General features: G+C 44.5%; 2 protein-coding genes across 11 annotated transcripts in view; one reads left to right on the forward strand and one right to left on the reverse strand.

Annotated features, from left to right (window-relative positions):
* Positions 1-24,195, forward strand: part of LOC143208196 (uncharacterized) — a 377,481-nt gene that overhangs the window by 221,177 nt on the left and 132,109 nt on the right. The window lies entirely within an intron of this gene.
* LOC143208195 (uncharacterized) overlaps positions 1-24,195 on the reverse strand; it is a 58,607-nt gene that overhangs the window by 29,811 nt on the left and 4,601 nt on the right. For 2 of the 6 annotated variants that reach the window (XR_013008865.1, XR_013008862.1), the window contains exon 1: positions 19,536-20,441. The exons of 3 other annotated variants lie outside the window; for them this stretch is intronic. The gene's annotated coding sequence lies outside the window, so the exon portion shown is untranslated. Of the gene's footprint in view, positions 1-19,535; positions 20,442-20,471; positions 24,049-24,195 lie in introns of those variants that run through there. One more of the 6 variants, XR_013008863.1, reaches the window with a different exon arrangement.

Here is a 24,195-nt window from a genome sequence, read left to right on the forward strand (position 1 = left end):
GGGTACTTTCAAGCGTCGTGTCGGATTTTACGTTTCAGCTAGATTGAAAATTCAGCTGGAATTTTGTTTTTTTGTGTTATTAGTTTCGTGGCTTTCTATAACCAGTTCTAGTAGTTCTATACGAATTAAAAGCGATGCAGTCGCGTGGATCTCGCAGCGGGACGCTTTTCCGGTGCCGGTCTCCGGGTTGTCCCTTTAATTCCCAAAATCCATGAAATCCCCATCGATGATCGGGCCGGGAACGCGTTCACGGTCGATCCCGTTGGTGCGCGGAATCTCGTTCGCCGGTAACGGGCCGGCTCGGGATGAAAAGTAGATAGAGAAAACAGTAAACGCGGGCGGAAAGAGCGGACCAGGGAGGCTCTCGAGAAACTTTCATAGTAAATGAGTTCAGCCCCGGAGCGCGGATGCACACGTATAACCCGGTTGCCCCCCCCCCACCCCCTGTACACAGTGTCTTGTACACACACGTACCCCACCCTATCCACCGCCCTCTACCCCGCGCGTAAGGATTCTCCATTTTCCATTCTCGGCTAGGCGATAGCAAAAGTTGAAAATCGTCGGCCATTGCGAGCACCCTGCGCGCTTTTAACCAAGCCTCGACCTTCTCCCTTTCTCTGCCGTGGGATTCCCCTCCTTTGCTCCGACGCCCTCTATGGTCCCCCATAACCCCCGTTCACCGTCATCCTGCCCACCTAGCGAGGCTCTTCGCTCCTCGCCCCCTTTCGATGCATGTATTGTACTCTATACTGGGTGTCCTAGTAAAACTATCTCCATTATTATTAAGGATAGAAGAAAGAATGTATGGAGCAAGTTGCTTGGTTCGAAAGGACATGTACTATGATGTGAATCATTTTTCTTTCAAGGTCATATTCTCCACAGTACTGTGTACTTTTATTATTGACATTTTGTTGTTCAGCTTGGGGCGACTACAATGATCTGTATTATCATGACAAATCAATACTTCTATGCCCATCAGTTTGTGGTACTCAAGATCTCAAGAAGGTCATGACTAGACTGCGGATCTTCATGCAAATAAAAATTCTGCATCGAATGCAAGAAATAGAAATTAAATTGAATGTTATGTCTTACCTTAATGATTTTAATAGAGGACAAATCAGATATTGACATCTTCAATTTAAAATGTTTTTCAACGATTTTCAATTTCACCTTCTTAATTTTCCTATAAATGCATAAAGATCTGCAGTCTGGTCATGACCTTCTTGAGACCTTCAGTACCACAAATTGATGGGAATAGAAGTAATTAAGAAATAAGTTCAACAAGGAATTGATTTTAGCAAATTTAGAAACCATTTAACTCTATAAGTGTGGGACTAACTTCTATGAGGCCAAATCCAGTGACCCAGTGACAAAAATTTTTTCGGTAAAAATGAACGATGAAAACTAGAGGATTCAATATAATTTTGTAAAGACCGTTAATTCGGTATTGGAACATTTTTCGGAGTTACTGTGAGTGCTGAAGAGAGTTACTGTGTGTGTGTGGGTCACCCAGTATACGCGTGGGCACACGTATACGCGTTCCGCAGCGTATATTCGCGTTTGCACGGCCGCTTGCACGTGGATTCTATGTAAACGAAATGTACAACGAGTAAAAAGGCGAGGCAAACTCCGCTGGAGAGGCACCGACACATGCTCCCTTACCTACCGAGGCAACGTAACCCGCTTCATTTCGTGTCCACTTTATATGCAGACCATCTCACCCCATCCCTCTATCTCTCTCTCTTTCTCTCCTCTCCCTCTCTTGCTTGAGTTCTCTCGTGTTCTTCTATTCCTCTCGGTCCACCGGTTGTCTCCGTTCGCGCTCGCGGCTCCTTCGCTCGCCTCGATACGTAAATTCCGCCCTGCTGGATGTTAAAGTGGCCGCGCGAGGTGAGGCCACGGCTTTTCCCTTTCTTTAATCGAACGTCCGATAAGCCCCGGCCAACGGATAACGCCAACAGCGGATAGCGGAGAGCGGACACACACGCTCCAAGCGTTCTCGCCGATTTCGATTTCAGATCGCCCCGGCGAGGAGCGGCTCAACCTCTCACGCCTCTCACTATTATACTCCTCCTCTTTCTCCACTCGCGACAAACACTGTTCTTTCTTCCTTTATCTCGCTCTCTTTTTCTCCCCCCCTCTCTCTCTCTCTCTCTCTCTCTCTCTCTCTCTCTCTCTCTCTCTCTCTCTCTCTCTCTCTCTCTCTCTCTCTCTCTCTCTCTTTGCCCCGGGAAAATAGTTGATTTTCGATAAAGGAACGCCGGCGCGGAATAGTTTCCGCCGAGAACGTGTGCTGCTATCGCCGATGGCGTCACCGGAGCCGCTGCAGATAACGAAAATCGCGTCGAATTTTTCTTTTCGACGCTTTTCCCCGGCTCGATTGAAAATGGCGAGCAAGAACGCGCATGCTAGCCGTACGCCAGGTGAGAATTCCCCGGCAGTCACTACGCTTCGATTCGGGCTTGTGAAATACAACTTTCTGATTCTCGGAGGGGTCTATAATCATTTTAGACTGTGGATCTTTATGCAAAATTTTCTGGACGTGAACGTAGTCTGAAAAATTGTTTCATAATTTTTTGTGTTGTCATCTACTGAGTTGTGATAACACAACAATGGAACATGTTTTTACGTTTCGTTCTCGCGATCGCTCTAATCGCTCATCGTAGGTCGAACGGGAAGGTTCCTGTAGATCTGTCGGATCTATGCTTCACAAGGAACGATACAGGATCGATCTCCGACCTTCCCACAGCCAGAATGAAAACGTATAAACGGGCACCGGCTCGAAACGCGAGGGAACGGCCGGATGGTTCACTAAAAAGCCGAGAAAACGCCTCGATAAAGGCATTCCTTCCCACTCCCCGTTCGAAATATCGTTTAATCGAGTCTGCGAGTCGGACGCATAATTACGGCGAGGCCTGAGGGGCTTGCAGGGGGTTCTGGGATCGACGGGGCACCGCGCGTAGAATCAGGAAAGTTTGCAAACTCGTGCTCGAACGGCCGTTCGAGCGCACGAAATGAGGAGAAGAGAGAGAGAGGGAGAGAGACATTGGGGGGTAAGGGGTTCGCGAAGGTGGACCTCGAAGAGGTGGGAGGACGAGACGAAGAGGAACACGCGAACAAAGAAGCGACTCGGTAGCTGGAAAGAGAAGGAAACACCAGCGGGCAACTGGCGGAAGGGGGCGAAAGTTTCGATCGTAAAGCGAATGGAGGCAAAAAAGGAAAATTACATTAAGAAACTCGAGCGTAGCCGGCGCGCGATGGTACTCCTCACTGCTACTTCTGCTGCTTCTGCTTCTGCCTGGTATGCGGCGTCCTGGCCAGGCTAACAACTCCGCGATTTTGCGCCGCCTTCGCCTCGTCCTCTATTCCTTTTTCCAACCTCCTCTTTCTGCTAATGCTCCCTCGCTGCGAGTAACTGCGGTAATGGCGAGAGCCAACGACGCTCCAAAGAGCCCGGATCTGCTCCCGGGAACCGACACCCAAGAACAGTCTCCATTGCACGATTGATTCTCCAGTCTCCATCCCATAGTTCGAACCTCAAAAGTTGACACATGATCACTCCCGTATTACTAGGTCGTTCTATCACCGAGCGTGCTTTCTGACGTCAACCTTTAGCGTAGAGAAGCGACACTTGTACTGACAGTTTGATAAAAATTAAGTAACATAAAAATTGTCCTCTTTAAGCTGCTGGAACCGAATAAAAATTCGTTTGTTCCACAAACAAAGTAAACAAGATGAAGGCAATTAGGTCCGATACAGACGGCTATCTCACCGTTGCCCGTTCAACGTGGAACATTTCCCATTTCCATGGGAAATATCTCGGCTCCGAGATTTTTGGCGGTGGGGTGCATTCTAAAGGGGGTGGAAAGAAAGATGAGGAGCTCGCGAAGGGCCAGATGCAAAATTAAACGGAAGAAGGGATCCAACAAGCCGGAGGGGAGGGTACGGTTGAGGAAAGCGGGCGCTGAAGAAAGTGGAATAGAAACTGGCTGGAACGAAAACGACGCTCCTTCCCTCTCGTTGGGAACTGCCAGTCAAATTCGAGTTAGACGACGACGCACTGCGAGTAGAGCGCGATAACGAAACGCAACGCCACCGGGGTTGGATCGCAGAGAGGGGGGTGTCAATTTGAATAAGAAATAAGCTGGTTCGAAGTTTTAATCATATTTCCCTACGATTTCGTAGTCCGTTCAACGCCGCTGCTACTTTCAATTACTGCGTCCACCGAAATCGCGAGATCGCCGTTCGCCAAGATTATCAACTGCGTAATTGCTCGACTGGAAACTTCTGTAGTCTAACATATTTTTAGAAATCAGGAAGAATAACATTTTGAGCGTCTTCTATCACCGGCACCGACTTTGTTATTCTAACTCACACGCGTGTCGAACTCGATGAGGTATCTCGAATGCGGTGAGACGTCGGAACTGGTTTGCGTATTTATGGAATCGATCCGGGGATTTTACGAGCTGGGAACTGTTATAAATACTGCATTAATAAGCGGGTCATTAAATGACGTCACTTAACGACGCGCACCGGCTGCTTTAGCGAGCTATAAACGGGGGCGCTCTTCCCTTGCGTTTTTAAAACGCGATCGATGATCTAATACGAATTGCATCGGGTTTCTACTAGATCGAGAATGTTCTAGCTCGGATTCCTCTTCGAGGAAAATTCTATTAATTTGTAACTTCGTGTTTTTCATCATTAACAATCATATTTATATTATTTTTGCTCGTTGAACCAGAAGACGGAATAACCGCTAACCCCGCGCACACTATACAACCATCCGAAACGCGAACCATCAAACGCAAAATGATATTCGTGATGTTTCTATCAGACGCATCTTATCGTAAGCAAGTTCTCCGAGAAACAATTTCCTCTACCACCTCTGGCCCAATTATCCACCCGAAAACCTCTGAAACACGTCCACTGAACCCTTTCGCAAGCATCCGCCTATCGTCGAAGTGGGATCAGTGAGCAACGGTGCGCGCTATCAAGCGGATCATCAAAAATTCTTAGTGGTTCGTAAAACCGCTAATGATATCTCGGTTATTAATCCGCAACACGGCCGTAACGCGCCCGCTGGGTCCCCCTTCGGGGCGTTTGTAATCTCGAGGACGGTTCTTCAAGTTCCGCTGGCCGAGGGTTGAAGGAACGTTGCGCACGCTATCGGGGCTAACGTACGAGTACATTACACGCACGCTCAATTTTAAGTCAATAAACTCACTTACGGTAACTGCGCCACGATAATAATAACATGGAACATAAATGGGAACTATTCTGCCGGGGCCGGTTCCCGAACAGCGTGGAAAAGAGAGAGAGAGAGAGAGAGAGAGAGAAAAAGGGAAGAAGAGAGAAGCTGATCTCGTGGGGCCCGGTGTTTGCATTGGTCGAGGATCATGGTAGGCTCTCGCAGTATCCTTTGATAAAGATTGGAAACCGGCGCGCGTATATTCCCGTTAATACTCCTTCGGAGTGTCCTTATACTTCGAAGGATCCTTCGCTTCAGGTTTTATCCTTCGCCCCCTCACGCACACGTCTTCGAGAACCTCCTCGTCGTTCCTTATACAGCGAGCACCGTCCATTCGATGGTTTTGTTAGGTCTGGACACTGGTGGTTCGATGGTTTTGTTAGCCGACCACTTTGTTCTCTTCTTCTTTCTTGTTCTTCCTTTTTCGTTTCTTTTCTGTTATTTCTTTTTTTCAACGTCGCGTCCGCCTCGACGGGATTGTTAAAGTCGTTGCGGATTATTTGCCGCGTTAGGATGGACAGGTGTAAGAAATGTGATTGGGGAATTACAAGGTAATCGCTTGATTCAGGATCAACCCGGGCGGGAAAGAGCCGTTTAGAGGACTGCAAGCGGCGTTCGAGACCGATCGGAGCTGTTTCGGCGATCGTTCGATGACCACTCGAACGGCTACGGTTCGCGTTAACGAGCAGAGAAATCGGCCATTGGTCATCGGAAGGCTGACGGTGGTCGGGGGATTTTCGTTCGAGGGGACTGACGATGATCAAGGGTGCTTCGAATGATCGAGAGGAACGTGAGTGTCGAAGCCGTTGGGGATTTGCGGAGAGTGAAAATGGTTGACAGGGGCGAGGATGGTTGGAATTGGCGAAACAGGCTGGATTGGGGTGGAGTGTGTGGGAGAGACTCCCTTTGGGGGCTAGATGTGGAGGTGATTAGGATGACTGCGAGGTCTGTGGCCAGATGGCCGAGGTTGTTAGATATTGGCGGACGAAGGTGTTGGGAAAAGGTGGATGAAAGTAATCTTCAAGGTTAGAGGAGGGTAGCTGAAGAAAGATCAGAGATTGAAACTTGAAGTAGTAGACAAACAAGCTGAAAAGGAAGAAAGGGTAGTGGAAGATAATCGGATGAAATTGACTCTACGATGTTCAACAGAGTTCGGCATTAACGATTAAAAAGTGTACGATTAAAAAAAGAAAGCATCGAAAAATCGACGATTGATTCAATCGATTGATGGAAGTTAATCGTCAATCGTTGATTAAGAAAAGAAATCATCGAAAAATTGAAGATTGTATCAATCGATTGATGAAGTTAATCGTCATCGACACCTACAACGATAGTCCCTTTCATTAGGAATTCAGTGACTATAATTACCCCCATGCACGTATAAACTTTCTAAGTAGCTCCTAGTCCATATAACAGACACAGAACATTATTACTTTGCATTAACCATTAAAAATTCGCAGTCTACTCGTTAATCACTCACAAATTTTCGAAGCCCCTTATTTGTAGACTTCATACTTAGACTTTAAAAACAACAAAGATATTTGAGGTGGCAACGTTAGGTGGCTCACCCTGTATATGTATAGACCAAATGACAATACACCTAAATTCAGTTTACATTCTTTTCAGTATTCATACAGTTTTGATTCCGTATTTCATTTCGAAATTTCAGCAGTTAATCATTAAACAATTAATTAATAATCGTTAATCGCAATTAACGACTGAAGTAGGAGATTAATTGTTAATTGCGATTAACGAGTAGTCAATCGTTGATTAAATTTTTGCCCAACTCTGATGTTCAATAACTTGAAAGATGAAGGATGGTTTCCGGTGATAGGTCTTTAGCAGGACGCGACTGATAGTATGAATGATAAGATCAAGGTTTGAGAGAGGAAGACTGAAAATGGTATAAAAACGATCCATGGAGGAAGAAGGGTGGTTACGGGTGATAAAAGTGTTTGAAGAAGGCCGTGAAATATTGATGGAAGGGGATGAAGGCTTGTAAAATGGTAACTAAAGACGAGCCCAACTCTAACATAGAGAATGGCCAAGTACGATGCAGCATTCCCAGCAGGAGCAGTCTGCTATCTCTCTGAAGTTCGATTAGCGGAATAAAAACAAACGGAGAACCCAGACGCGTCGTGAAAGTAATATTCAAAGTAGATACGGAATAAAGTACCGTTGAGTCAACTAAATCAATTGTTCCCATCCAGGTGACACGGATCTACCGGTCGGGGCGATAAAACGATCAATTGCGTCGTTTCGATCCGCAACGGATAAAACGCCGGTACGAGCATGCACCGGGGAAAAATGATTCGCATGGAAATTTTATTGTCCTCTCCCGGTGGCGGCGTCGCGATATTACGTCACTTAAAAGTCTCCGGAATGATGTCATAACGGTTCATTCGCGGCAACGAGGCCATAGGATCCAATAATTTCCCACGGAGTCTCGATAAATCGAATCGAAACCGTCAGGCATCGGTGGTCGATTTAAACCACCAGAAAGGTGTCCCTGGTTGATCACCGTCTCGGACCTTCTCTCGCCGCGAACTTTCACGTCCTCTGGTACCTTTACGACGCCTAATTGACTTAACGGCCAGCAAATTAATTTTATCGCCCACTAAAAAGAAAAGAGAGAGTCGGTTGGAAACTAGAGAGCGTGCAGAATGAAACATTAGCCAAATTATTGACAAGAATTCTTGACGATGACGACCAGTCGCTGGAGATCTGCGGACTGATAGCTGATGGAATCAGGAGGCTGCAACTTTTAACACTTTTAACCTTTACCCGGTGCGCCGTTCCTGAGGAGGTGTCCGAGGAGCTTGTCGATTCTCGCTGGATAAAATATTCGTATTCCGGAGATTCCTGATCTGTCTTTCTTGAGAAACGTCGCGGAGAAATTTTATGGTTGCTGTCGTGGAGTTAGTAACTTGTTGATTGAGTAAAACGTTTCAAAAATTTTACTTAATGGAAAGCTTCGGGAGTATGTACATACTTAGTTTCAAGAGTTGTTGTTTACTTTATGATTTACGTCGGATCCTCGTTCCGTTAAATACTTTTTTGGATACATCGAGCCGATGGTAGGTGTCCAACAATCTGATAAACGAAGCTCCAGTGGCAATAAGGCGCAGAAATCGATGATTGCGAGAAAGGGGGATGGTGGAGGGGGGTTGCAAATTGAACCGGACAAAGATGGGCAAGAAAGTTTGCGAAGGGGGCAGCTCAAAGCAGGGTTTAATCCTTCTTATTACGGGAATCGGATATTCCAGCCACGATCCGAGGGGCGCAGCCACTCCTCGACACTGTTCAACACGGGGACATAGTAAACCAGACGCCCCCTTGTCGCGTGTGCTAATTGTTCTCGCGATATTTACGGTGGCAGGCGTCGTGGCGCTCGGTTGACTCACACGTTTCTCGAATGGGAATGCGGTTAACCGATAAAGACCGACGCCGAACACGGTTTTACGAGTTTCCGCTGCAAACTGCGCTGGCCTACCCTGCTTAGGCGGCTCTCGATTCGCGGAATCGAGCGCTCGCGACATCGGGGACACGGTAAATCATCCGGCGAATTGCCATTCGCGTTTACAATACCGCTCAATCCGCTCCCGCTACGTGCACTGACACGTGGGAATGTAGCTGTGTTATGGCAACTGCGGCTAATGAACGACGTCGATCGGTTTCTAATAATAACAAACTGTTACATCCTGACGTTTAGTATTTTATAAAACAATAATGCTCTTGGACTGAATTAATACACTTACGTTATTTATTTTCTTTCTTGATAAAATGACGATATTGTTATTGTTTTTGTTTCTCCTAATAATTCTCGTCGCGATTGCATAAAATCAGCGGTGCACTTATTATAGTCTGCAGAAGTGCGAGGACTGAAGATGAACTGTAGAACGGGCACCGTTTTTTGGCACACAGGACGCGAAAATGGCACCCCAGAAAATAGCTTGGCAGAGAACATGTTGATGGAAAGGTGAATTCTTTATTAGCAATCTTTTGTAGAAGGCGACCTAGCCAGGAGTAAGCGGCGAACGAAATTAAATATTTAATGTAATAGAACAACTTAATATAATAGATTAAATAAATTTTTGCTTCAGGTCGCGTTCCTCTAATTCGAATGAGAAAAAATGAAACAGAACAATTTGTTTACATCTACATAGAATCTTTAAATGACAATAAGAATATATGTATAGAGCCAACTCAAGAGGCACAAAGCGCAGGCACAGAAAGAGATCGATGGGACCCAATAGAGGTTCAAACGAGGTACCCTAATAATTAGGTCTGAACCTAGGCCCAAGCCCAACAAGTGTCCCTCTTATTCGCTGACGAAGAGTATCACAATATCCAAGGTGGTCATTGCACCTTTCCTGTCGCTAACCTCGCGCCCCAAATAACCAAGGTACATTATTATGTTGTACTCGATGAAAGCACAGTCTTCCGTTGTTACCTGTGACGCGTTAAATTGTCGCAGACGGTGGAAACAAGTGGCAGACAAAGAGCAGTCGTCGAATGTCCAGGACAATGAGCTTCCCTCTATCGAAGCAGACTAGCAAACGAGCAAATGATCGCCCGTTACGATCCATTTATTAGCTCCATAACGATTCTAATTAGGCCCCGGGAATGGAGTCAGCCATGCAGGTAGGCCATTCGACTATCCTAGTCGACCTGTCTCATTGTCGACGATCGGTCAATAACTGCGTTTCCGTTTTCACCAGACGAGAATTCGCATGCGACCGTATTCATTGTCGCTAATCGATCGTAATTAACAAGCCGGTTAACGTCGCCGGTCGCGACCGCGTTATTTATTTGGCTCGTTCCCGAAATTCGAACGGTGAACGCGTCGCGACGATCTAAACTCTTATTTATTGATGCACGCATACACACGCACGCGGCTTCCCTTTCTTTTTCTGTTTCGAGAGGGGGACAGATTTACGGCGGTGCTGATTGAGCAAACCGCGCCCAATCGCGCTGCCCACTCGCGTGGCCCGGATGCCCGAAGATTATTTTCATCTCCTCGACCATTGCCAATTGCCGTAATTGCGACACGTCGCCGATTCTGCTCGGCGAAAGCCTCCTGGCCTCGCGAATGTCGTCCACTTGAACGAGGTGCACCGAAAAGTTTCTTCCCTGGTCGTCTACACATTTTTTAATAGAATACTCAGCTCGGAATACTGATTAATAAGACTTCATTAATGATTGGACCACTTTATTTTAAAGCCTTTTTATTTCATTCATCTTTTTGGACGTACAAACGTTGATGGCAAGTAGACTGCAGTTATTTCAGTTACGTGAACCGTTATCTAATCGTTAAGGATGTTAAAACCAGCTGTCGCAAGTCCTTTCCGACAAAGCCATTCCCTCGGCATCACTCATTCGAACGTTGACAAGCTTTACATAACGAGTTGCACCGTATCGGTTCGCAGTAAAAGTCACATCGTGTTAAATTCCAACGTTACCTTTCTCCGTTACCGTTACAAAACACGAGTCCCATAAAAACAACGTCAGAAATCAATCTCTAAATTGTTGTCACTCGGCGATAACGAGTCGGATTATTCAGGAAATTTATTTTAAATGTTAAAAGTGAAGTGTTAATCGATTGCAGTAGAATGTGGAAAATTCTTAAGGTACTTCATCATTTTGACGTGCGAACGGCTCGAATGCAGCTGTCTGTCAGTGCCTAATACAATAATGAACTATTAAGAATTTTGAAAATGTATGAAGGGCTCACAGAATACCTAGGAATAATTCGAAGCGTTTGAAAATGCAACTTCGAGAGAAACTCGAGATTCCACTCCCTTTCCTCGTCGGAAGGGGCGGCCGGGTATTCAAAGTATCCGGCCACGAGTTACAACGGTTTACACATCGAGTTATAACCATTTAAGGGGCCGGCGGCGCGGCACGATCGGCCATTAAATTACAGGCTATTCGAAAGATGGATACTTAAAGGCAGCGTGCCGCGGCGCGGTTCGCAACGCTTTTACAGCCGCGGAAAGTGTGATCAAGATCGCCGATTCCATTACACGCGAAAACGATGGGCCCGACTTTCCGTCCGGAACTCGAAACGTCAAACATCGACGAGAGAACCGTCTCAAACCGTCGAGAATGGTCCCGTTCGACCGCTTCATTCCGAAGGAGAACCATTTTTACGGGTGATCGAGACCACTACGATCCTGCTTTCGATGTAACACCGTGAGTCCGAGTTTATTTATCGACACGACTCTTCAGTCGACCGTTCCGACTAATATAGCACATTGTTGCGAAAGTTGTACCCTCCGTAATGATCCTGAGGACTCGAGAGTTTATAAATTTGCGACCTCGATCGTCATGCTTTTTATCCTCTCGGCTGAAGTCGCGACCAGTTGCGGTTGTTTTCGCGAAGTTAATTCTTCGATCGAGGCTGCAGCGAGATCATCGACTTCGTTTGATGCAGTCAGTTTACACAATGTTGGCGCAATGGTCGTTTTTTCGGTATCGAATGGCTTCGGTTAGAATTAAATGTTCGACTTTATTCGAGGCAATTTTTGTATAATTTACCTTCATTAAGGGAACATGCTACACATTATTTCGTCGGCTGAATGTAATAACTAGGTTACTTACAATTCCTTAGTTTAAAGAAATTGATGAAACAGTATTTTAAGGTTTTAAGATTATGGTAGGGAGACCGTTATTTTGAACATAATGCCAATATCTGCTTATATTTCTTTATTTTAAGTGGAACAATACATAAAAAAACATCATTTTGGATTAAAAAAAATTTTTTCAAAGTCGAGTTGCATAAATAGATAAATAGCATAAATAGAACTTATCTACTTTGAACACTGCTCACTAGATGTCGTAGATTACTTTGATAGGTTACCAAGTTTTTATATTAAATTCTACTTGATTTCTTGTTTAATACGAAGTAGATAACTCATAATGTCCAAATTTCAAGTTACCTAGTTATTACATTCAGTCGACGATTTACAGTAAGGAGCATAACTGATTCCACACACTTTAAATCAGAACAGCTTTTTTATGAATGGATCAAACGACTTCAGATTCTCTGTAAGGCTAGAAGAATTAGTTTAGTAAATGATGTGTGAAAAATATGTTGAAAAAATGCATTTGACGGACACTGAAAATTTCATTGAAATTAGTTAATCGGTTTATAAACGATCAAAAGTGGTAATTTGTAGTGTACCATAAAGTGGCAAATTTTACCATTTTCGATCGTTTATAATTCGTAAACCAATTAACCAATTTCAATGAAATTTTCAGAGCGTATATAATTTATACCAGTTGAGAAAACACATTTTTTAAATTTTCGTTATTGGGCCAGCTAAGAAAGTTGTAAAAATCAATTTTTAGTATTGTTTTTCACAATTCCGACCAAAATTCAACTTATTTATTAGACGTCATTTACTAAACTAATTCTTCTAGCCTTACAGAGAAACTGAAGTCGTTTGGTCCATTCATAAAAAATGAAGTGTGTGGAATCAGTTATACTCCTTACTGTATATGTATACAATGTATACATAGACTGCGGATCTTTATGTAAACTAAAAATATTTTGCATTGATCGTGGGAGAGCGAAGCAGAAATAACATAAAAATTGATTTCATTCCTTAACACTAAACCCACCACTCCCAGTCATATCACCGGTTTTATATTTTTCATTTCGTAACTATTGAAATTATGAAGTTGCTTAAGTGGAAATCGATTCGATAAAATTCTGTATCCCAGTACATATTGTTGTAAAAATTACAGAAAATTGAAATAAATAGAGCCTGGTCATTTTTGCAAACTAAAACATGTTAATCGCTTTTAGCGCTCGATAGGTTCAGTGTTAATGACTTTGTTACAGAATGATTCTGATGTTTCTTGTTCTACAGGATGTTTCTGAACATAAATAATCACAGTTGCATGATGTTGCTATTTCCACAAAAAATTCTGAAGCTTCTTCTAAGTGCACCAGAGACCTTAAAAAGCTTATTGACAGTTTTTTCAGTGGCTGAATTAATACAAATTGTGTTGTAACAGCGTTTGGGGCGCCGGGCCCGCTCGTCGCGTGTGTCCGACACTTTATTAGTTCATAACAGTTTGCCGGTTAAGCAAACGCTGAATTCCGTGTGCAGTTTACATTTAATAAACCGAGCTGGAGCACGCCACCGGCCCGTTTCTCTTTATTGTTACTCGGTCTGCGACTCGTTCAGCGGAAAAATCGCGAACTCCCGCCCCTGTATTTTCCGCTCTCTCGACCGCGCAAACTTCCCGTCCGATTTATCTCGACGCTATCTACTCGAAGATCGAGACTTGTCATCCGGGGCGAAAGGGGAAAGTAAATTAACCCCTAGATCCCCAATCTCTAGTCTGGACGATATACTTCGCGCACTGTTCACGACCAGCGCCTGGGAAAATCGCGAAACGCGACTATCAACTGCGACCGGACACAGTAAAAGAGTGACACACACTCTCTCTCTTTCTCTCTTTCTCTCTTTCTGTCAGCGTTGCTTTATATTCTGCCTTCGCGCCGTTATCGTAACGCGACCGTAATTAGGCGAAATGAGTAAAATGAACGAAGCAAATGAAGCGAATGAACTGAGTGAAGTGCATAGCCCGTCGACGACAAGGTCGAGCGATAATTTATTAAAATAGTGCGGCCTGTTTATCTACGATCTGCGCTACTAGGATCTTTTTATGCTAATTAAAATGCTCATCTTTGATCGCGTCACAACACAGCAGATTCTTTTGGAGATGCAGCTGGGCGGTAGACTTTCTTGTAATTGATACGTCGGATCTGCACAGTTTATCGCTGGGATCTTTTGGAGGACTTTAGGGACACTTTTTCGAGGCTACTTTGTTGGTACCAAAGGCACTTTCGTCGAGGATTTGCGATCGGGTTGTGGGATCTTATGGTGGACGCTTTCCGTGCACATTGTTGCCGAAGGTGCTCCATAATTCTTGATCATTGGTTTTGTACAGAGTGTGATGTTAATCGGATAATACATGATGCGGGATTGAAGCAATTCTTTTCGGTAACTCTCTCTCTGTGTGAAATAAAAATATTATTTTTATGGAAAAATATTAAATTGAATTTTTTGTGGGTGTGCAGCTGTTGAGACATTTAAGTCTGGAGCTTTATAAAGAAACGAGGTGCATGAAATTTGTGCTTCAGTTAAACAAAATTTATATTTAGATTATTACGATTATCCTGTAATAGGGACATCTAAAATTGCAAGACTCGAACATTCGCATCATTTTTACGCAACCTGAATTGCCCAGGGTCAAAGCAGTTTTTTGGGGATCGCTGCCAGAAAAATCACCGCGGACACAAACGACGTCCTTTTTCTGAAGGAAGCCGTTAAGCACAATGGCCGACGAGGCTCGGGGTCGCCGTCGACCGTCTATCCTTTCATCTATTTTATTCTCCGACTTCCGGCAAAAAAATCCTCTGACCTCCGGTCCAGCAGGATTAAGCAGTCCTTTTGCTGTGTTTGCTCGCGAAAGTCCTTCGATTGCGATTTTTCCGAGCGACCCTCGATGGCCACGTTTGTTGGCCAGTGGCGTTTTCTTGTTTTCTGAACACCAGAGAGGTGGAGGGACTGCCATGGCAAACAGATTTTGATGGGAGGCTGATGGCCTCCTCGAGGAATGGGATAGAGATGGGTCGATCGAGATCTAGATAGGCTACAATGATGGCCGGTGGCGGAATTAAGGGAGAAAGGCTCTTACGAGGATTCTATTTGTTTTAATCTGTGTCGTTTCTATGTTATTTTACAGCCTGCTTTTTTATATTTGTTCTCTAGATTGTGATTTTTTGTCGATGTGAAAATTTTTCTGTAATTTTTCGAGTACAATCGACGGTAACGTGTGATTTTTAATGTAGAAGGTTTTGAAAGACTGATATAATAGATTCGGTGAAATGTTCAATGTTTCGCGTAGAATATACACCGTCAATGTTCAGCGCGATCATTCGAAAATAAACGATCTCAAATTTGACAGCGCTCGATTACGTTACGATAGAATCTGTAAAAATACACAGCAGAATAATTCAAGGTTTCATGCGCCGCCCACGCCAATGACTCAAAATGAAAACTCTCGCGTGAACAGTTACCGAGATCGTTTCAGTATCGTTCAGTTTCTACACGCGAGTGGGCATTCTTTGTAAACACACCGACGCTCAGTTAATTAAAATGCGAAAGAATCTCTTTTCCTCTCTCGTTCCCTCTTTCTCCCGACTCTTATCGAACGCTCGCCCGACGCGCAAATGTATAAAAACGCAAATCAAATGGAAGCTTACGCTCGCCATTACTGATTGTACAGCGCCAAAGCGGATGATAAAAGTTGCATTAAACTCTATTACACCTTTCATTTTAGTTCGTTCCTCCTAGAGTGCATAAAAGCCGCATTAACTTTTCTTGCAAATGGAGCCATTAAACTCGGCACATTATGAGCGCGTCTTCTCGTACTGTTTTCCCACATTTGTTCCACTATTCCGCTACACACGGAGCCCCCGATAAAAATTATTATTGCGGCAACAATTCATTAACTGCTGCAACTTCTTTAAACTGATGTATTGAATTACAATTATTCTATGTACAATGGAAATCACGAAAAGATATCGAATATTGACTACATCGCATTATCGAGTTCCACGAGATACTGTTGACAGTTATATCAGAGAAACGAAAACGAGAATTACAGTCGGCTGAAGCCAACATTTAAATAGAAAAGGAGGGTCAGGAGCAGACGCAACAAAGGAATCTCGTAGCTCGGACAGATTTGCGACAGCTCGGAATCAGTTTGCTCGCCCTCGAACCGAAAAAATAAAAGTCTGTAAGTCTGAGGGTTCAGGGAAGATCGGTTTCAGTGGGACTGGGTCGCCACTGGTTCGGATCGTTCCCCTCGAATTGGATTCGACTGTAGAATGGTAGAATGGCCGCCTCTCTCGGGCTAACCGTTACCCAGGAAAGCTACGAGGCTGGAGATTGCGCGGCCGATGGAGCGGAGCTGTGCGTGCGAGGCCATGGTAAAATGGCTGCATGTTGCTCGCCTAACCGTGTGTGCGACCATGAACGCAGAAGCCAGGCCTTAGGGCCACGCAGACTCCACTATGGCGTCCAACAAGTGACTCCGGGATACCGCACGCTTCCTTTCTTTTATCGAATTTTGCCTTAGATATTTCCATTTTCCAATACTTCATCGTAGTAATTGATGAAATACAAATTTAATAACGCAAAACATATTTTGAATAATGCCGTAACACTTTTTGGTGGAGATGGAGGGTTAAAGAGAATTCTGTAAAAAATTCCTCAAATTTCACAATAAATTTACTAATTTAATCATATATATAATTTTAACCCCTCTCATTAAATTCTATAATAAATTTAAATTAAAAATTTACCCTCCATTTTAAATTTTATTATATATTTACCAATTTATAATATGGTTTCAACCTCTCCCTTTAAATTCTATAATAAATTTTTAAATTTACATTCTAATATTAAATCTTTCTCGTAAATTTTTTAATAATAAATTTACTAATTCATATTATAATTTAAAATTCCCTCTCAATTTTAAATTTTATAATTTTACTAATTTATACTCGTATTAAATCTTTTCCTTAAATTTCACAATAAATTTACTAATTTATTCTATATAATTTGAACCCCTCCCTATAAATTCTATAATAAATTTAATAATTTACCTTCTAATATTAAATCTTTCTCATACATTTAATAATAAATTTACTAAATTACATTATAATTTAGAATTCCCTCTCAATTTTAAATTTTATAATCAATTTACTAATTTATACTCATATTAACACATTACCGACCGGTGATTATTGCACAATTTTGAAAAATGTATGGTACAAGGCTACTTTTTAATGGAACCTTCAATAGCAACAGCAATTTTCATTGTGAACTGACAAGTCACCCTCAATAACGTCATCTAATAGTTTCATTTAAGATTGCAATGTAAAAGAAAATTTCTATGTTTCCTTCTGGTACAGCACAATTATTGAAAAACCTATTAATAGGCTTCTGGTAGGTAAAGTGTTAGTAATAATATACATATAAATAAGGGTTAAGAGAATTTTTCACAGAATCTTCTAAAGACGTTATAAAGATCTTTCCACGAAAAAACGATTGAGAAAAGTATTAATTAAGAAGAAGTGCATTGTCATTTGTGTTCCCTACAATCCACGCAGACAATTTTTATTTTGCATAAAACAGCTCGCTTCACTGCCAGAGTTCGAAAGTGGGAAAGAAACAGAGGGATCGGTTTTCCGGTGGTTAGTTTCGACGGTTCGTTTTCCCGTCGACGTCAGTCCGTCGATCTCGCCGAATTCCTGTTTCCATCGAGCGCGACATCCTCGACGTTTCTAGCAGTAAAAATCCACGTCTAGAGCCGGCTATCCTGGCAGTCGGGGACGTGAAACTTCCCGGTACGTTTTATCGACTACGTGTTGACGCCGAGTAGGTATCGGAAGAGACACACGTTCCTCTCGGTTCTCTCTCTCTCTCTCATTCTATGCTCATCCCGTTCATCGTTCGGCGTTACGAAAGCGAACGATAAAGCTTGCGTCACCTTATTGCCCGTTATCGCCATTATCTGGCCGATTCCCATCGAGCTCTTGAGCATCGCGACGCTCTTAATTAATTTTGCAATAGCTCAGGCCGCCGCTGAACCGTCGGAGCTGATTTTACGAGCGTCCCCCCTCCGGCGGCCATCAAACTTTCCCTTTGGAAAATAACGATTCGCCGGGTAATTAGCCGGTGTAATGGTTATCGGTAATACGCCGCGCGGCATCGGTCCATCACTTTCGTTTAATATCGTCGGGTTTGTTTTCCTCTTTCTTTCGCGTTCTTCGCGGTTTTTTCTCTCTCCTTCTCTCTCTCTTTTGCTTCAAGGGTTCTCTTTCTTTTTTCCTCGTAGCCCTCTTCGTTTCCCGTCGGCCGTCCGACTATAAATTAACGTTAACTTAACTGCCGCGCGTACATTGTATTAAACCGTAAAATATGTACTCGACGGTGATTTCTCGGTCCCTCCGGATCGTCGAATAATAGCGGCTCGTCCAGAAAAGGGCAATGCCCATTTCTCTCGCGGCCAGAACATGTATCGGCCGGCGCGGCGCACGGCGATCGGTGACGCAAAAAGACTCGCCGGCCCCCGACGGAATGCAACACTGTAAAAACTGGATTTTAGAGTTGAACCGAAAGTCGACGGATTCTCGTGCAAATCCCACGGACGGCGACGTTGCCCGCAGGATTTCTTAATTTTTAATTGACGCTGCGCTGCGCTGGGCCGCCTCCTTTAGCTCCACTATGTGTCCACTGTGTCGATCTCAAAACCCTCGAGCAACTTGTTGATCTATTATTTTCGTTACAGGTTCGCCAATTGCCATCGATTCTGCAATGCTTTCCGATACACTATCTGATATGCAAATCCACACGTACTTGTATGAAACGCAGTCTTTGAGATAATTGAAACAACTTCGAAGAATGATCGGTTTCAGATAGGCTTCTGAACTGTATGGGTGTGTGGAATATCGATACCGCGTATAGCGAGAGATACAAATTGCAAATGAATTCGGCGATTAGCTCAGAATTAGCTAAGTGGTATTTATGAATAGTAATTGAGATTTTCCGTATCTATAATTACGATAAACAGGTACGATCGTTGAAATACTCGAACTCCCTTTTTCTATTCGACCGGTGGAGACATTAGAGACTTTTAATAGAGCATTTCGTTACAGAATGACGCACTTTCAGATAAAGTCTCCATAAAATTATCGTTTCCGAACGGCTCTCTGTTTCCCGAGAGGAAGCAACTATCCGTCGGCGACCAGTCTCGGTGTTAGAGACCTTAGGAAAATTAATATTTATCAGACTGTATAGCCGATAGCTGTGCGAATAATTGGTCAATTAGAGAGCAAATTGATGATCATTTAGCGAGACTTCAAGATAAACAGCGAATACAAAGTGCAAACTGTTTGCTGAGAAAGGATAATTTCCTGGGGAAATAAGATGGCTGCTGCCATTGATGCGAACAGAAACCTCAAAATTAAATCAGAGACTTAAAATCAAATCAACTGGCCGGAATTGTTACAATTATTTTCAAATCTAATCTATTTCATAAATGATTCGGAAATTACTGTAACATTCGAAGCAAATGTAGTCGCGTAATACATACGTGGATTCGCTATCTATTATTTTGAAAACCTGCTTTCGAAACAGTTTGAAAATCTACAACTTCCCAACACCGTGATCGAACTGGAAGGGTAAAAACCACTTACCAGAACCAAGCACAGCAGTTCCACGAAGACGACGACGACGATGGTGGTGTCAGAGAAGATACAGAACAGGTCACAACACTCGAATCCTCGCGGGATGATCGAGAGGCCCGAAGACAAGAGCGGTAGCGGCCATGTTCTGAAGACAAACTTCAGTAGCGGAATGACTGAAGAGCAGGGACGAGAGACAGGCGGCTAGCGCGTTGCACAAGCAACGGCGGAGAAGTCTGTTCGCACAGACACAGCCAAGCCGAAGAACGAATAAACTAGATAGCAGCGAGAGAGGAGAGCTGCGACCTCGTGTAGCGTGACCCCTCAGTCTCTGGATGCTCCGAAAGGCAACGGTGTCACGCGTGTGTCGGACGTGGGACTAGAAATAATTGCGACCCACAGCTGGCTCCCGCGGCTTCTTCATGCCCCGGCTGCTTTAATTTCCCCGTCCTTCTCCATTGTATTTTGTTCTCTGTTCCGACCGGGGGGGAGGACCAGTGCTTTGTCCCGCGAGAAATTTCAGAAATTCGCAAAGTCGGACGACGCGAACGCGTTGAAACAATGCTTTGGTGGATTAAGCTACGTAATTTCTTATTAAGTATTATACATATATTGTAAATTTGAACAAAGGTCGAATTTTCACCTCGAAGAACGTACGAAAATCAACAGGACATTTCCACCAATTGGAACGTCGCTATAGTGTTCACGTAATCAGGATATCCTGATTGTACCAGGTGCAAGACATTGGCATAGTGCGCAACTGTTGTTCACATGGTGGCGAGGCGGCGGCCATCTTTGAAAGACACGTTCTAGCCTCGGAAAGAGTTGGGTATGAATTTATATTCCTCGTTGAAAAGCATGTGACATTTTGGGAACCAGAGCCAGAGAATATAAAAGACAAAGTATCACTTCAACGTTTTTTTTTAGTAAATAAATTGCTCGCTCTACCTTATCGGTCCACCAGGAAACCTCCCCTAATCGACGTCCTTTCAATTTTTCTGCTCCGGAATGTTGTGCGACAGCACAGGTTGCACAAACACGTGGCACCGTCACTCACAAGTCACGTGGCCTCGAGCCTTCACAGCACTTTCACAGGCAATATCACGAAAGTATCGATGACAGGATGCAAACGTAACGCCGAGTGTTAGGTCAGACAGTTTCCACATAATTAACAACAAACGATATGGTACCTGGACACGATCAACGATCCACGTGGCGAAATCGAAAAATGCGAAGCGCGGCGTTCGAGACAGATCCGTCGGCCGGCGAATTCGCTTGCGGCCGATGACGTTGCGTGTTTCGTAGACAAACCTCGACGACAGAGTGACAGAAGCGCGGTGTGACGGCTCGCATAGCGGCCTAAACCTTGTGATAGGGACGCCGACAGACGAACGCGCGCGGACGAGGACGAGAGGACGAATCAAGCTGGAAAGAGACTTGTGTGCCAGCCTATGTCCGGCCCGAGGAGGGCTGATTACCCCTTTACGAGGACCCAAGGTCTCGCCCAACAGCCGGCTAGTTACTCAGGGCCACGTCGCCTTGCACCCTCGCCTCTAAAACGCCTAATAAGAAGCCTTTTTTTCGCTTCGTCCCCGCGATCGTCTACCTGCACCCGGGAAAAAAGCGAAGGATATTCCTGAATGCCCGGGCTGTTAACCCTTCGGCACCGAAGGTCAGCATGCTGGCCTCCTCGGCGATTCGTTTGCGGAAGCAAGGGTTGCCGTTCGCTACGGTGGTTACTCGAGCGACCTTGACGCCGCTCCGAACTCGTAAAATGCACAAAACAACCCTTTTTAACCCGGCGGACGCTCACGGACCGCGACCTTGTCCGACGAATCTTGCCTGCTGTGAGTTCCGCCTTTTCTTCCCTTTATTTCTGGCTTTTTTGTCGGCGCACCCCGTTCGAGGCCGCGGCAGGGTTGTTAAAAAATTTAGACGATCCGGGGAGGATTGAGGATACCGGCTGCGTGACCTTCTGAAAACGCTTGCGCGAGTCGTGTTCGATCCTAATCTTCTGGAACGGCGATCGGAGCTTCGTCCGAAATTTTATCTGGGTCTAAAAAGAACAGCTGGCGGTCGCATCTGATATTCGTGCACTTATACTGTAACCAAAGTTGTGTTAAATTCTTGCAGGAAATAGTCAGCAATGTTTTTTATGCATTCATAGTAAAAATGGATAAGTGAAATATACAAACAGCGAAGAAGTCGGAAGAATGATGTGTTGAAGATCTGCTGTCTGCGAGAATAATTTATAAAATGGCTCTTGAGATCGCGGGGAACGAGCTGCAGCGTTTAGCCCGGGATTTACGCGAGCGCCATTTTGCGTTCCCGTCGCCGGCACTTAGGCGAGCGAAATGTAATCCGCTGGGCGATACTTAAATCACGTATAGTATATTATGGATTATAGTTAATGGGCGGAGGGTCCGTTGTAGAAGCGCGCTGAAAGCCTGTTAATTGATGCAACTGTTGCCAAGAGCGGGCTGATTTACCGCTGAAACAATCTTAGGAAACGTCGAATCCGTTCGGACTAATTCTGGTGCGAACCTTGAAGTCCGGCGGGCACAATACGCGTTTCCCGGAAAACATAAACGCTCGGAGTGTTACCGACCAGCCAAAATAAACGCGCGGCCTTTCGGCCGGAGCTTAGAACTTCGTCGAAGTACGCGAGACGGGCGAGCCTTTTTTGAAGACGCGCTCGAGGTCTCCGAAATAAATTTTAACAAGGTGGCCCCGTAAGAAGTAACAGCTGACAAAGTGGCACAGTGTCACCCTTGCGGTGCAGCATTTTTTATTTCCGTAGCGGCGAACAGTCGTTTCTAACGGACTCATCTTTTTGCAGAAAATAATCAGCCGTAATCGAGTCCTATAAAATGCTGTGTTTACACAATTCCCGGTAAGAAATGAGCCGGTATATCGATTATTTTATTTCTGGTAATCCCCTTCCCTCGTTCAACTTTATTTTACCCTGTTCATGCGCCGGTATAATAAACCCTGGTTATTAGTACTGCCACTACTGCGCTCTTGCGTATTATAATTACTTTATTATTATTATACTTCGCTCGCGAGCTTAAGACGCTCCCGGCGCGACACGTAAAGCACACATTGTCCAAGGCAAAGAAGAAGAAGAATCAATTTTTCGATCTCCCCGAGGAAAAAGTATCAACTGAAGACATCGGCGAGACTGAAAAATAACTTCATTTGTTCCTCTCTGGCAAAATCCCCGCTGTGCTCGCTTCCTCTGTCGCTTCTTTTCTTGTCTTCGAGATCCTACTCAAAAGTTATTCGTTCCAATTTGCATGAGCACGGAGGACGATCGTAATTTAGCCTTGTTAGCGAGCATCCTACCTCCGCTGGATCGCGCAGAAGAGGTAGCGATGCCACCAAGGTCACGGATGTTCTTTGAATCCATTGCGTTTCCCGGGAAGTGCCTTTTTTACCTGATGTACACAGGGAACGAGTTAGGGGATGGGAGAGGCGAGAAAAATTCGTCAGTCGAAAGAGGCGATCCTCGGCGAACGGTTTACCTTCTCAGTGAACAAGTTGAAAAGTGTGCAGTAGAAATCGTGAAATTTACCTACAAAAATGGATAAATGCGAATGGACGCGCGCCGTCGTAGCGTTTGAACCACTTAGAGTCACCCTCCAAGATGAAAATGCTCGTCGACGTCATGGCCGCGATCATGCGCGTTTCCTTGGCATGCGTGACGCGTCGATGGGCCGATACGCGACACTCGGCTCGCAGCTTCATCTGCATAACAACGGGAGTAATTAGTTCGCGTACGGCTCGCGAACCGGGGTAAAAACGGGCAAGGACGGATTTTTGGAACACATGCCGGACCGTAAAAGCTTAGTGAAAGAATCATCTCTCTTAGCCGCACAGTATCCGATGTTTATTCGCACTTCGAGTCGTTTCGCTTGCAACTTATTCGCGTTGCTTCGGTTTAGCCGGCTCCTAGGCCTTTGTAGGGACTTTAACGACTTTGTTAACCGGTAATCGACGAGTCTGCTAGTCTCTTACGCGAGTGGCCTAACTGGCATCACCGGCGGTTTTATAGTAAATCATCGCTCGAACTATACGCCCCGATGAGTTGCCGCGCGACCGGCCAACTGGCTATCTACTTGTTAGCAAGATAAACAGGCCGAGACTACGGGGGACTTCTGCGGCTGATAGGCAAACTTCCGGTGGAACTCGACGGTTGCCATGACTATTTGCACGATACTAACACCGTTCGCTGCATTGTCTACAGTGCTAATCGCCGGCTCGGGTTTACGAGCCGAATAAATGTTTCGGGCACGCTTTGATACTTTTTCTTCCACGAAGGGCGGCATTAGTGGCCGATTATACGTTTATGGCTCCTGCTTGTCTGTAGGGCGAGTCTTCCACGACATAAAATTATGCGTCTTAAACAAATTACTGAAATGTTTCAAATAATAGTTGCACAGTACTGACGCAGCTAAAGATGGAATAAGGCAGAGCTGGGCAAACATTTAATCGACGATTGACGAATAAATTTCTACTTCAATCGGTAATCGCAATTAACAATTAATTTCCTAGTTTAGTGGTTGAGAGAGAGAGAGAGAGATTGCGGTTAAAGATTAAATACTTATTAATCGTTAATTGGGAATTACGGTTAAAATACTTTAGTCGTTAATTGCGATTAACGATTGAAGTA

The sequence above is a fragment of the Lasioglossum baleicum genome, chromosome 4, assembly GCF_051020765.1.
Source record: "Lasioglossum baleicum chromosome 4, iyLasBale1, whole genome shotgun sequence".
NCBI classification, from domain to species: domain Eukaryota; kingdom Metazoa; phylum Arthropoda; class Insecta; order Hymenoptera; family Halictidae; genus Lasioglossum; species Lasioglossum baleicum.